Below are 14,930 nucleotides of genomic sequence, written 5' to 3' on the forward strand. Positions count from 1 at the left end.
TTAATTAAAGATTAATCTTTAATTCTGGAGACTCCAGGACAATCCTGGAGGGTTGGCAACCCTAGTATGTCTACTCACTAACTATCTGGAGCACAGACTCACTAGAGTTGTACTTCCTTTCTCTTAAGAGATGTGACCCCGATGGCAATAAGCACTACCAATACTGGAAAAATTCTAAGAACAAAGGGACAGATTTTCAGAAGTGTTGAGCAACCACAACTTGAATTGAAAGTCAGGCCCATAATGTCCTAATACAATGCAATATCCTAGGACATTCCATTACTGGGGAATGCATTGCCCTATCTCCCATGTTTTTGGCTGAACAGTGCTCTGTGCACCAACCCTTTTAAAATTTACACTAAACCAATTCTCCCACAACCCCTCCCTGCTAAGATCTGGTGCATGTTGGGTGACAGGGCTGTCATGCACAGGGAGAGCTGTACTGCATGCTGGAGAGGATCATAAGCTTTCACCTAGGTCCTGTGAAGCACCAAGCCTGGGGCGTGGTGGGAAGGGGGCACATGGTACATCCATAGCAACCTCTGAACCAAACTTCCCCTCCTTGTAACAGGAGCCCATCTACTTATGCTATTTTAGCCCACATGGAGCTGTGATAGCAAAAGAAGTACAAAAATTAGCGGGAGTGCCACATCCCAGGATATAGTTTATGTGGTCATAGAGGCAGGCAAAATCAGTAGACTGCGTTTAAACTTTGCATACCTCTTTCCCAGAGCAATCGGTTGTTCACTTGTTGGCCCACTGACCCAATCACTGGCTGAGATTATCCCGAAGCAAGTCAACCATTGGTCAGGGTAGAGAGCTGATGGATTTTCTGTGTAGATTTTCCCAACCTACAGTGATAACCTGCCCAAGTGTAGCTTTTTAAAGTGGGTTTTCTACAATTAGATGTTCCTTTCTTGTTGTGAGTAATAATTTTTAGCATTTATATAATCTAAACCAGCAGTTACCCAACTGTGGTCAATGAAGCGCTTGCAGCCAGCCTGTGGCCAGTGGCCTGCAGTGAGCAGGTCATGTATTTCTGGTTCCTCCCCTTGTTTCCAACTGGTTCTGCAGGCATCCAGAGGCTTCCAGAGCTGGAATGGAACTGGAAGAGAAGACAGCATCTCTAGCTCCACCAGAAGCTGTTTCTACATAAGAGGAGAAAGAGAAGAAAAATTAGGAACAGGAGCCACTATCAGAAGTGGTGACCGACGAAGAGTGGGAAGGTACAGCAAAACGGAGCTAGACAGCACATGCAAGAGAAAGAGGATTAGGCATTTAGGCAGTGTGTTGGGGGAGAAGGAAACCAAGTCCCCGGCAAATATATGCAGAAGAGAAGGGGCAAAAATACATGCAGAGGAAGCCAAAGACCAAGAAACAGAGAAGCACATGCAGATGAACAGAAGAGAGAAACAGAATAGATGAGAGAAGAGATAAAACAAAGAACAAGAAGAAACAGTTTTTTTCCCCCCAAAAGGGCAAAACATTTATCACAATCAAAGAAGTTAAAAAAAAAAAAACACTTAAATACTTTCCTAATATGACATCTCCATATAAAACATTTGCTGCAGTTGCCAAATATGTTGCATGATTGCATATGAGACTGGGAGAGGAGGGGGTTCATAAGATTACACTGCTCTACAGCCAAAATGCTTCTGAAATAAATGTAGTCAAACTTTACTAATTCTGGGTCACTGAGAACAAAAATGATGCTTAAAATTGTTGATTGGCTCTAGTTTTCAAGATATGCTATTGGGTCAGTATATACGACCCTTGACTTGGGAATGGCGGAGGATAAGTGAGTTATAAAGGGAAGGGATCTCAATGTAAACCAGAAATGACTAAAATACATCTTTGACTGGATCTATGAATAAATCTATGACTGGGTTTGGACAGTACTTGCTTTTTAGGCAAAACAATGAATGATGCAATCTGAAGCTGGTATTGCATCATACATGATATGAATTGCATGGATGATGCAATCATAACGAAGCTTACATCACTCTGCTGAACAAATTGCCCTATATCAGCTCTAGAAATCATACAGTGTCGTGCTCTCTTATTAGTCAGTGTTTGATTTTGCAAACATTTCTGTTTAGCCAAAGTGAGCAGAGATGCCACGTACTTGTGTGAAGAGTGCAGATAACTTCTGCTATGTTTGTGGTGAAGTGACTTTTGCATCACAAAAGCGCAGTATAACCACTATGGTTAAGAAAGCCTATCACCTTTATTTTGGCTGCAAAACTGGAGATCAGGACAAGAGGTGGGCCCCACGCATATGCTCCAACACTTGTGCAACAAATCTTCGCCAGTGGTTGAACAGGAAAAGGAAATCTATGCCTTTTGCAGTGCCAATGATTTGGAGAGAGCCAACAGATCATACCAGCAATTGGTACCTCTGCATGGTGCCTCCAGTTGGGAAAGGTGTGTCAAAGAAGAAAAAGTGGACTGTGCATTATCCAAACATTCCATCAGCTATACGCCCACTACCCCACGGAGAAGGACTGCCGGTTCCTGATGCACCAGAATCATTCTCACTTGAGTCAGACGAGGAAGAGGAAGAGGATGAAACTTCTGGTCCTGAACCATCAATGTCACAGGACCCACATTTTCTCCCATCCTCCTCCTCTGAACCACACCTCATAACACAAGGTGAACTGAATGACCTTGCCAGGGATTTGGAACTACCCAAGAGTAAGGCAGAGCTGTTGGCTCCAGACTACAGCAGTGGAATCTCCTGGCAGGTGATGTTAGGGTTTCCATGTTCCGTGACCGTCAAAAGGATCTTGTCCCATTCTTCTTCATGGAAGATGATCTTGTAGCCTGCAACAACATCGATGGTGTGATGGCAGCCCTCAGCATCGTTCACGATCCAGATGAGTGGAGACTGTTCATTGATTCATCGAAGACAAGTCTTAAAGCTGTTTTACTGCATAATGGCTGTTGCTCTCTTGCTTGGTCTGCAGACTGGATACATAAAGTACTGCTGTTTTCTCTGCGAATGGGATAGTCGTGCAAGAGATTCCCACTACATCAAGAAAGATTGGCCACTCCGACAGTCATTGGAGCCTGGGAGGAAAAGTGTTCAGCATCCACCACTTGTTGAATCAAGGAAGATTTTGTTACCACCCTTACACATCAAGCTGGGTCTGATGAAGAACTTTGTCAAGGCCATTGACAAAACACAAGCAGCTTTCAAGTACCTCCGTGGAAAATTTCCAAGGTTAAGTGAAGCTAAGATAAAGGAAGGTGTCTTTGCTGGTCCTCAGATTCGTGAACTTCTTCGAGATGATGCATTTGACCATGCACTGCGTGGCAAGGAAAAGACGGCATTGAAAGCCTTCCAGTTAGTGGCAATAAATTTTCTCGGAAACAACAAGGCAGACAACTACAGGTTGTTGGTGGAAAACCTCCTCAAGGTATACAAAAGCCTTGGTTGCAATATGTCACTAAAGATACATTTTTTGCACTCTCATCTAGATTTTTTTCCACCGAACTGCAGAGCAGTGAGCGACGAGCACGGCGAGCAATTTCACCAGGACATTGCAACAATGGAGAAACGCTATCAGGGCAAATGGAGCCCATCAATGCTTGCAGACTATTGCTGGACAGTGACAAGAGATGCTCCATTTAATGAATACAAGAGACAAGCCAAGAAGCGCCGAGTAGACACTGAATAGGATTAAACTCTGTACATAATAGTTTTTTGCCTTTTGTTTCATAATAAATTTTATTTATATAACCCTTTTGCTGATTTTTAAAGTGTTATATAAACAGGACAGGTGAAATATTATCATGTAAAGCAACCATAAACACATGAAAAGACCTAGGTTTACAATTTATGATTAAAACTCTACTATCTACACAATATACATAGACATAAAATGTAAAAACTTAAATATCTTAGAAACAGTAGCCAATCAGTTGTTTTAATTGTCCTATTTGAATTCAGCACATCAAAATACATAATAAATAGCACATTTTATCTCTGAAGCAGACGACTTCTCAAAAATTGTAGACCAGTGTTATCTTTCTACTGTGATGTGGTTCGCACTATGAAACAATTTGAGTACACTTTGTCCAACCAGACTTTCATGTTAATGTCACTTCAAGTTGACTTTAAGGTAGGGTGGGAAGGATACCTTTATTGTTGCAATCACAAGACTGGAGGCAATGTGCATTAATTCACATTGTGGGTGGAGAAGGCAACAGTGCACTAATACATAGTGAAGTATTTCTCCAGTTTTGCAACAAAAAGGGACAGAAAGTTTTACATTTATTTTCTGAGTTATTTATTTAATTATTGATCAATCCTGTGAGGTATTGAGCATCTGCAACTTGAGTGCTCAGCACCTCCTATGATCGGACCCTTAAGCTGTAAATTCTTCAGAGAAGAGACCCAAGTACTGAAAATGATAAATTTTCCCTTGGTATTTGGAAGATTCATCATATAACCCCACAATTTTTTAAAATAGATTCAGGCCACCATTAAATTAAGTTTTCTACAATATAAAATAAGTAAAATATCAGGGCAATATCAAAGGGACCAACAATATATTTAATGGAACTATTTTAGAAAAACTGTTTCATACAAAAATAAAGTGATAATAAATGACTATACTTGAATCCTTATGGAAAATTATTAGGCTAATTGAAGAAACTTTAATTTAACTTATAGCATTTAGTGTCATAATACATGGGCATCATGGAGTCAGCTGATAATCAGGATTAGTGTTTTCCATGGGGGAGGGCTGAATGGAAGAAATGAGATAAGAACTACACTGTTTACAGCTTAAGCAGCTCTCTGTACTAGAGCTGATTACTGATCTTGAACATCCTGGTTCCATGGCCCAGACAAGTTTCTTATTGAATAGCTTAGCTGGGTGTGGAAGGCAGATCCACAAATATCTGTGGTGTAGAAATACACCTATATTTCGGCTGAACACAATACTTAGGACTCCATCCTTTTGCCTACGTAAAGATTGCAGGAATGGCTCCTTAGTATAATTCCCACAATTATATAGACTAAAACTATTGATTTCAGAAAAGAAATGGCTAAAAATAGTCTTGTGAAAGATTTACTAATAATTTGTCATTTAGAATAATTTATGATTAGGCTAGGATAAAAAAAGGTACAAAACTATTAAAAATGTATGAAAAAATGCAATATGCACTATTCTATAGAAATCATTATTGTAACTGAATTAGCAATACTTTATTTGTATGGAAATGCTTGCTCTACTGACACTATAATTTTCATTTAAAAACTTTATAACTATTTAAGAAAATAACAGAACACCACTAGCTGTCACCTTCAGCCCCCAACTAAAACCTCTCCAGCACATCATCAAAGATCTACAACCTATCCTGAAAGATGATCCCTCACTCTCATAGATCTTGGGAGACAGACCTGTCCTCGCTTACAGACAACATCCCAACCTGAAGCAAATACCAGCAACCACACATCACTGAACAAAAACACTGACCCAGGAACCTGTCCTTGCAACAAAGCCCGATGCCAACTCTGTCCACATATCTATTCAAGTGACATCATCATAGGACCTAATCACATCAGCCATACAATCAGGGGCGCGTTCACCTGCACATCTACAAATGTGATATATGCCATCATGTGCCAGCAATGCCCCTCTGCCATGTACATTGGCCAAACCGGACAGTCTCTGGGAGAACACTTTAACCTGTCTAGTCATTCAATGACAGACCTGCGGGTGGCTATTTTACAACAGAAAAGCTTCAAAAACAGACTCCAAGGAGTAACTGCTGAACTCGAATTAATATGCAAATTAGACACAATCAATTTAGGTTTGAATAAAGACTGGGAATGGCTGAGCCATTACAAACATTGAATCTAGCTCCCCATGTAAGTGCTCTCACACTTCTTATCAACCTGTCTGTACTGGGCTATCTTGATTATCACTTCAAAAGTTTTTTTTCTCTTACTTAATTGGCCTCTCAGAGTTGGTAAGACAACTCCCACCTGTTCATGCTCTCTGTTTGTGTGTGTATATATATCTTCTCAATATATGTTCCATTCTATGCATCCGAAGAAGTGGGATGTAGCCCACGAAAGCTTATGCTCAAATAAATTTGTTAGTCTCTAAGGTGCCACAAGTACTCCTGTTCTTTTTTCAGCTTGGTTCAACCTCAGTAGTTATTATTTTGTCATGTAACACGGGCATGCAACACAATATATTTCATTATCATGTAAGGAATCCCCTGCTCAAAAAAGACCCAAAAATGGAATACCAGGAGCATTGCAGGACAGAACAAAGGTGCATTAGCAGAGCTGCAAGAAGAAGCTAACGTGCAACCTATGCTGTGAAAAAATTCTTGCTACCATGTGTACCTCTGCATGTCAGGAAATCTTGTACTATGACTACATACGTACCATGTGTGCATAGGTATGACAGGGGAATGAAGGATAGATGTTTTTTTTCACCTTAACTTTGACTCCTTCACAAAACACATGGAGAAACCACTACAAAGGCCTTCTGCAATTGAGGATACAGAGATATCAGTGGGGCGGTCCTCATGTTTGTGCATGTAGCCCTCATCTCATTGTTGTGGCAATGGGAATTATACATTTGCCTATTATCCCATATGAATTAATTTTGCTCTTAGCAGGAATAAATGTCAAGGAAGATGTCTGTCTGCTCACATGTGTAAGGCATGCACAGTAAAAATACAAACTGGACAACAGTGGCACCAATTTAGATATTTCTATGGGGAAGCAAATTCCGGTCCCCGTTCTCCCAACTCCCATAAGGGACCCAATTCTGGTCCCTACTCGTCCTCTCCCCTTCCACAAGGACCATGGATCTCCCTTCGCCAGAGATTCTCTCCTCTCTCTTACCCTCGTAATGCATGAGACAGTACTGCCAGGAGTCAAGCTCTCCATGGACTCACTTGAACTGTGCTATCCAGGAACAGACTTCCTATGCACCAGGTTGCAACACCATTTGGCCTTGCCACCCCTCTGCCTGGGCAGCTGGGCCAAATTTGAGTGGCGTTGTGACCCCATACACCAAGTCACAACACCACTCAGTGAAATTTGGCCTGTCTACCCTTTCAGGGATGGGGGCTGCCTGCAGCAGAGCCAGTCTCTGGGCAACCTAACCAGTGCAGCTAGCCTGTAGTAGGCTGCCTGATTGACTACACTGCCTTACTAGTGAAGAGTCAGCAGCAACACTTTGGTGGTTGCTCAAAGTTCTCAGGGCTTGATAGTACCTGCTCCTGCCTTGCCTCACTCCAGGTGACCTGGCTCTGATTCCTGACTTTGGCTCTGATCCTTAGCTCTGGTATCTGGTCTGACTCCAGCTCTGGGCTTGGGCTCTTATTCCTGGCTACTGACTCTTGCTCCAAACACTGGACACACCCTCAGTACATATGGAGGGGTGACAAGGGCAAATTTCAGTGGTATTGCAACCATGCACCCATGGTGATGCCATGGAGTGCTCTAGTAGCAGCCATACTGATTTAGTATGGGACCACTGCTTAAAAGTGGTTGGGCCATGGCTCCCTTGGCTCCACAGCCTATGGAACTTTGAGCAAGTGCAAAACTTTAGAGGGGAAAGTGGAGAGAATATTCCACCCCCTCTACCCCCATAGTCCTTCCTCACTGATGCCATTGCTGGACAATAACAATGATAACTAACATTAATGTGCTCTTGTTTTTGAGCCATTTACATGAGTCCAGAAGCTGGTTCATTTTGATATTTAATAAACTAACAAACTGTTAAGTTTAAAAACATAATAAATTGATATATTCTAGTAAACTAATATATTACTTTATTGTTCAGTGTGGACATTACTATTGAATAGTAATAAATAAAAATATCACAAACTTAAATAATAAAGAATCCAGTAAAATCAGCCAAATAAATTAAAACTGTTACTCTAGAAAAGATAATGTCTCAAATACATGGAAAGAAAAACAAACAAAAAGTTATGACATTTGTTCTTGTCTTTGGAAGTATATAAATATTTAATGGAAGAAGTGATTTAAATTTTTTTTGGCATACCAATGTTTTGAGACTTCCTTTTGTTGTACTTATATAGTGTGTGTGTATTTATATATGGTAGATATACTATATTATATTTTATTACCCCTCTTAACCCAAACAGCCAATATTTGAGATCTTGTGAGGTGTTTCCATTAGGAAGATGAATTGATAGGTATTTATTTTATGCAATCTTATTTATTCACAAAGAATGTACACAAAGTCATGTTTCCTTGAATGCACTAGGAATAAAACAGAAGACAGTTTCTTTGGTCACAGTTCCATGCATATTTCCAGTCAGAACTCTACCCAAGAGCTCTTTCTCTTAATTTTTCTCAGGATAATGCTACAAGTGCTTCTTTGGATGTCTCTGGGGCTTCCTTGCTGCCTTCTCCGTTTGCTTCTGCTGCCTCTCTCACACTCAAGACTGGTCTACACTGGGGGGGGATCGATCTAAGATACGCAACTTCAGCTACGTGAGTCGAAGTATCTTAGACTGATTTACCTTGGGTCCTCACGGCGCGGGATCGACGGCCGCAGCTCCCCCATCGACTGTGCTACCGCTTCTCGCTCTGGTGGAGTTCCGGAGTCGACAGGGAGCGCGTTCGGGGATCGATTTATTGCATCTAGATCCATTACTACCCACCAATCCGGCGGGTAGTGAAGACGTACCCTCAAACACTACCTATCCCCCTGCATTTGTGTTCAGCCCCATTTAAACCCTTCCATCCACATAGCTCAAATTACTAACCATCCTGGCATATGATCTGTGTTTTGGGTGATGGTTCCTATTGTTTCAGCTATTTATTCCATAAAGGAGCTTAATTGCTCTTTTTTACCTTCCTCTGAATAGAAGACAACAGTTATGTCTGCCGGCTTCCATGAGATTTCACCCAATCCCCCAGCATAACATTATATTTCTGGTTGTAGAATCCTCTACTCTCTTCCCTATTAGCCTTGTAAAACATATATAAAAATCTTGAACTGGGAAAAAAGAACATGACTCTCAGCCCACACTAAAGAGTTAAATCAGAAAGTTCATCATGCAGTGATTTTTAAAATAAACATACATATTTGAGGACTAAGCAGCTTCCGGCTTGAAGTTGTTGTCTAATAAAGTTAAAATCCATAATGTTTTGAACTCTCGATTTAGGCTTTTTAAATGGAAATGCCAGTTAAAAGTGTGTAACTATAGTGTGTACACGTTTGTCTCCTAAATGTTACAACAGAAAGAAAGGTGGATTGGGAAGGAGAAAGAGGGTAGGATAAAATATGGCAATAAAAGCAAGAAATTGTTCTTTTTAAAAAATTATATATAGAGACACCTAAACTGGGAATACAAAACTATAAATCGTCTTTAAATTTCAGTCACATTAACTAACTATGTAAGCTTTGATTGCATGACCTGTGATGTCACCACATCCATTCAATGTAATTAAAATCTTTTAACTGTAATAGATGCATTTTCCCTTTCTTTTAATTAATCTCATTCCTTTACTTCTACTTTCTACCTTTTTCCTTTTCTTGTTATGCTATTTCCTGCCCCTCCACCTTTGATTGTCTTTCTTTCTCTTTCCTTACATTCCTTCCTTCCTCCATATTTGCATTGCAATTCAGCACTTCAGTGCTGACGCATCATCACCACTTGCAAAAGCCCTGCCTACTCCAGACATCTGACTGATGACTTCCGTGATGGGAGGAGGCAAAGTTTTAAGGACAGAATTAATGTTGTGGAAGAGCATTGTACTGACAGCAGTGTTCGTATACTTTTAATTGATGAGTGAGAATGTGGAAAGTTATGCAGCAACTTAAGAATCTATTTTACCACATTCTTGGTGTTCCACTGTACCATTGGAAGGAACATTCACTGAACAATGACATCTTCTTCTGAGAAGCTAGAATCTATCAGTGTTTCTGCATGAATTAAGTATCAGAGGGGTAGCCGTGTTAGTCTGAATCTGTAAAAAGCAACAGAGGGTCCTGTGGCACCTTTAAGACTAACAGAAGTATTGGGAGCATAAGCTTTCGTGGGTAAGAACCTCACTTCTTCAGATGCAAGTGTGAAGAAGTGAGGTTCTTACCCACGAAAGCTTATGCTCCCAATACTTCTGTTAGTCTTAAAGGTGCCACAGGACCCTCTGTTGCTTTCTGCATGAATTAGGCATTCAGTGTTTGGAAATTCAAAGGCCAGAATGGTTTAATAGACTAAACTTGGTTACTAAATTATTTTATTTATAAATTAATGTTGAGGACTCTTTGCAGATGAAAAACATCTAATAAATGCTATATACTTATTAATATTTTTTTATAAAACAAAAGCCCAGTCTTGATTCATTAAATACATTGATTTCAGTACGTGCAGGATAAGGATCTAAAGACTTTAATTATTCTAAACTGAAAAAAACTGTCCTCTCTAACTGATTAATATCATATTAAATTATTAGAATTAAAGGTAAAATGTCAGGTTAAAATTATATATTTAATTATTTTTATCATATTACTAGCATCTTAAACTATTACATATTAAAGACTAAAATCCTATGAAGTTTTAAAAATTTTGGCTAAGTTTATTTTTTCACTTTCATGTTCTAATGCACTAGAACAGGGGTAGGCAACCTATGGCACACGTGCCAAAGGTGGCACACGAGCTGATTTTCAGTGGCACTCACATTGCCCGGGTCCTGGCCACCGGTCCGGGGGGCTCTGCATTTTAATTGAATTTAAAATGAAGCATCTTAAACATTTTAAAAACCTTATTTACTTTTCATACAACAATAGTTTAGTTATATATTATACACTTATAGAAAGAGACCTTCTAAAAATGTTAAAATGTATTACTGGCATGCAAAACCTTAAATCAGAGTGAATAAATGAAGACACGGCACACCACTTCTGAAAGGTTGCCGACCCCTGCACTAGAATAATATTGTTATGTCTTGGTTGCAAAAACTTTGGTAAATGTTTATTTTTTAAAAAAAGTTTCCATCACAACTTTAATAAATCACAGAAACACTTCAGTTGTTACTAGTTTTGTAAAAGCTTGTTTTTACAGAATTTAAATTCTGGGTCAAATTTGTCCTACCAATAAAACATTGGGTCCAGTGATGAGCTGCCAAAATATTAACAACCGGTTCCCTCCTCCTCACCCCATGAGGGGGTCGTGCCTCACCCCCTGGGACTCCTGCCCCATCCACCCCCCTTCCCTGTCCCCTATCTGCCCCCTGCCGCCCCATCCAACCCCTCCTCTCATTCCTGATGGCCCCCCGGGACCCCTGCCCCATCCAACCACCCTTTCTCTCTGTCCCAACCCCTGGAACCCCTGCCCCTGACTGCCCCCCACCACCCAATCCAACACCCCTGCTCCTTCCTGACTGCCCCCCCCAGGACCCTTGCCCCCATTCAATTCCCATTTCCTGCCCTCTGACCGCCCCGAGTCCCGACCCTAATCCACCCCCCGCCCTCTATCCAACACCCCCTCCCTGCTCCCTGCCCCCTTTACCGCGCTACCCGGAGATGGGGGCTGCGCTGCCCAGGGTCGAGTTCGGGAGCTGCGGGCGCCAGGCCAGAGTCGGGGGCCGGGCCAGAGCCGCCGGCCATCCCGAAGTCGGGGCTGGAGCTGGAGCCGCTGGCCGGCCTGAAAAATCGGGGCCGGAGCCTGGGGCCGTCCCAGAGCCGCGGGCCGTCCCAGAGTCGAGCCCCGGGCCAGAGCCGCTGGCCGGCCTGACGTTGGGGCCGGAGCCGCAGGCTGTCCTGAAGTCGGGGCTGGTGTTGGAGCCGCTGGCCGGCCTGAAATTGGGGCCAGGGGCTGGAGCCTGGGGCCGGCCCAGAGCCGCGGGCCGTCCCGGAATCGGGGCCAGAGCCGCAGGCTCTCCCGAAGTCGGGGCTGGAGCTGGAGCCGCTGGCCGGCCTGAAATCGGGGCCGCGGGCTGGAGCCTGGGGCCGGCCCAGAGCCGCGGGCCGTCTTGGAGTCGGGACCCGGGCCAGAGCTGCTGGACACCCTGAAGTCGGGGGCCAGCCCAGAATCGGGGGCAGGGGCTGGAGCCTGGGGCCAGCCCAGAGCTGCTGGCCGGCCCAAAGTTGGGGCCAGGCCGGAGTCGGGGCCGGGGGTTGGCCCGGAGCCACGCCGCCTGGAGTCAGAGTCAGGGCTGCCTGGAGTTGCGCAGCGCCTGGTGCCCTCCTTGCACCCCCCCACCCCAGCTCACCTGCAGGAAGCTGCTGCATCCTTCTCAGCCCTCCCAGGCTTCCTGCGCTAACAGCGGGAAGCCAGGAGGGGGAGCCTTCAGGGGAGGAGGCAGAGGCGGAGCTGGAGCCAGGTGAGCTGGGGCCGGGGGCAGGGCAGGGAGCTGCTGGAGCTTTTGTTAAATTTAAAAGCCCCTTTAGAACCGGGACAACCAGTTCTAAAAGGGCTTCTAAATTTAACAACCGGTTCCTGCGAACCGGTGGGAACCGGCTCCAACTCACCACTTCAATACTCCATATTGAGGTAAAAACAAAACAAAATACAATACAAGGCTCCCACTGACTTTGACGTCATTGTGTGATTTTTTGTTATTTTTTATTTTTTGGCAAAATGAAAATGGAATCATGCTCCTAATGGACACAACTGAAACATATTTGGAGGTATTTCATTGTTCTGAGGCCACAGAACTTACATCTTTGCTGCAATACTGTGCTCTAGAGCAGTGGTTCTCAAACTAGGCCGTCACTTGTTCAGGGAAAACCCCTGGTGGGCTGGGCTGATTTGTTTACCAGCTGCGTCCGCAGGTTCAGCCAATCGCGGCTCCCACTGGCCGCAGTTCGCTGCTCCAGGCCAATGGGGGCTGCAGGAAGGACGGCCAGCAACTGAGGGAGATAAATTGCTAAAACCACCTTCAATCCCGCCTCAGTCCCTGGCACAAATTGGGGACATAGGCTCTGAACTGCGTTGCCTGGACAGTACCATGCAATCCAAGGTGGAGCCAACCACTTGTAGAACATAGTGGAAAAAAATCATGATTTGATAGAGTTTAAAACCAGAAGGGACCCATTAGTTCATCTAGTCTGCTGTCTGTACACCACAGTTTCTGGTTTTGATTTGAAGACATCAAGAGATGGAGAATCCACTACTTTCTTTGGCAGTTTGTTTCAGTGGTTAATCACACTCTCTGTTAAAAATTTGTTCCTAACTTCTAATTCGAATTTGTCTGGCTTCAGCTTCCAATGGTAGATTCTTGTTGTACCTTTCTCCACTAGATTAAAGAGCCCTTTAGTACCAATATTTTCTCCCTGTGAAGGTACTTACACACTGTAATCAAGTCCTCTATCTTCTTTCCGATAAGCTAAACAGACTAAGTGCTCTAATTGTCTCACTGCAAAGCATTTTCTCCAGCCCTGGAATGATTTCTGCAGCCCTTTTCTACACCCACCTCTCCAATGTTTCAACATCCTTTTAAAAATGTGGACCACAGAACTGTATGCAATATTCCAGTAGCAGACTCATCAATGATGTAAACATCACCACCTTACTCCTACTCACCACTCCCATTTATACAACCAAGGATCCCATTAGCCCTTCTTGCACAGTATCACTCTCAGGTTCAGTTGCTTGTCCACTATGACCCCCAAATAATTTTCAGAGTACCGGTAATTTCTTTCCAGGATACAGTGCCCCATTCTGTACATATGTTTTGTATTTCTTGTTTCTAGATGTATAACTTTGCACTGGGCTTTATTAACACATTTTGTTTGAGTACCCCCAGGTTATTCAGTGATCCAGATGGCTCTGTACAGCTGCCTTGTCCTCATCATTATTTACTACTCTGCGGGTCATCCACAAGTTCTATTTATATTTACTTTCAGATCATTGATGAAAATGTTGAATAGCGTCAGGCCTAGTAAGGATCCTTGTGGAACCTCACTAGAAACACCCCCTTTGATGATAATTTCCCACTGATAACTACTGTTTGAGATCTTGAGGTCAGACAGTTCTGAATCTATTTAACATGTTTGATAGCGTATAGTGCTCTTTTTTAATGAGAATGTTGTGCAGTACTAAGTCAAAAGTCTATTACATCTACACAATTACCTTTATCAACTAAATTTATAATCAAATTAAAGAATGAAATCACAATTGTTTGACAAGACCTAGTTTTAATAAAATAATGATGACACTGACTGGCATTAATTGTATTGCTATCCTCCAATTCTTTATCAAATTAATCCTGTATCAGCTTTTGCCTCAGTTTGTGTGGGGTTGTCAGGCTAGTCATCTGGGTCATCTTGTTCACCTTTCTTGAATATTGGCACAGTATTAACACTTTTCCAATCTTGTGGAATTCCCCTTATTAAAAATTAACATAGGTGGGCCAGCAATCTGCTCAGCCAGTTTTTAGATCTCTTGGTGCAAGTTATCCGGGCCTGCTGATTAGAGAATATTTATCCCTCGTAGACGTGGTCTAACATCCTCCTAAGTTACTAATGGTCTCGCTTCTCAGCTCTCTATGAGCTGAGCGGTGAAAACATTATTGTTCTCATATGATATGAGTGTAGGGAGCCAAACCCTGGCCCCGCCCATGCTCTGCCCTCTCCCTCCTGCAGGTGCCCAAACTGGAGGGCGCTCAGCTTCACCTGAGCTGGGGGTGACCCAGAGCTGAGGCCAAAGGGGGGCTCACGCACTACCCCTGGGGCTGTACAGCATTATTCTATCGGTATGATCAAAAACAGAAAGAAATATACCTGAAGAAACATTCCTCCCCTTAAGCAAGTGTGAGGCTTTGAGATATAAGGAAAGTCTTTCTCTACTCTCCAAATAAAGACTTAGGATATTTGGAGACAGCAGTTCTGACTGAAGGACTTTATATGGGTCCAGATAGTTACATGGCCCCCATTTCTATAATATAGTAACCCCTCAAAATATTAATTTATCCTCTC

This window comes from Malaclemys terrapin, chromosome 4 (genome assembly GCF_027887155.1).
Source record: "Malaclemys terrapin pileata isolate rMalTer1 chromosome 4, rMalTer1.hap1, whole genome shotgun sequence".
NCBI lineage: Eukaryota > Metazoa > Chordata > Testudines > Emydidae > Malaclemys > Malaclemys terrapin.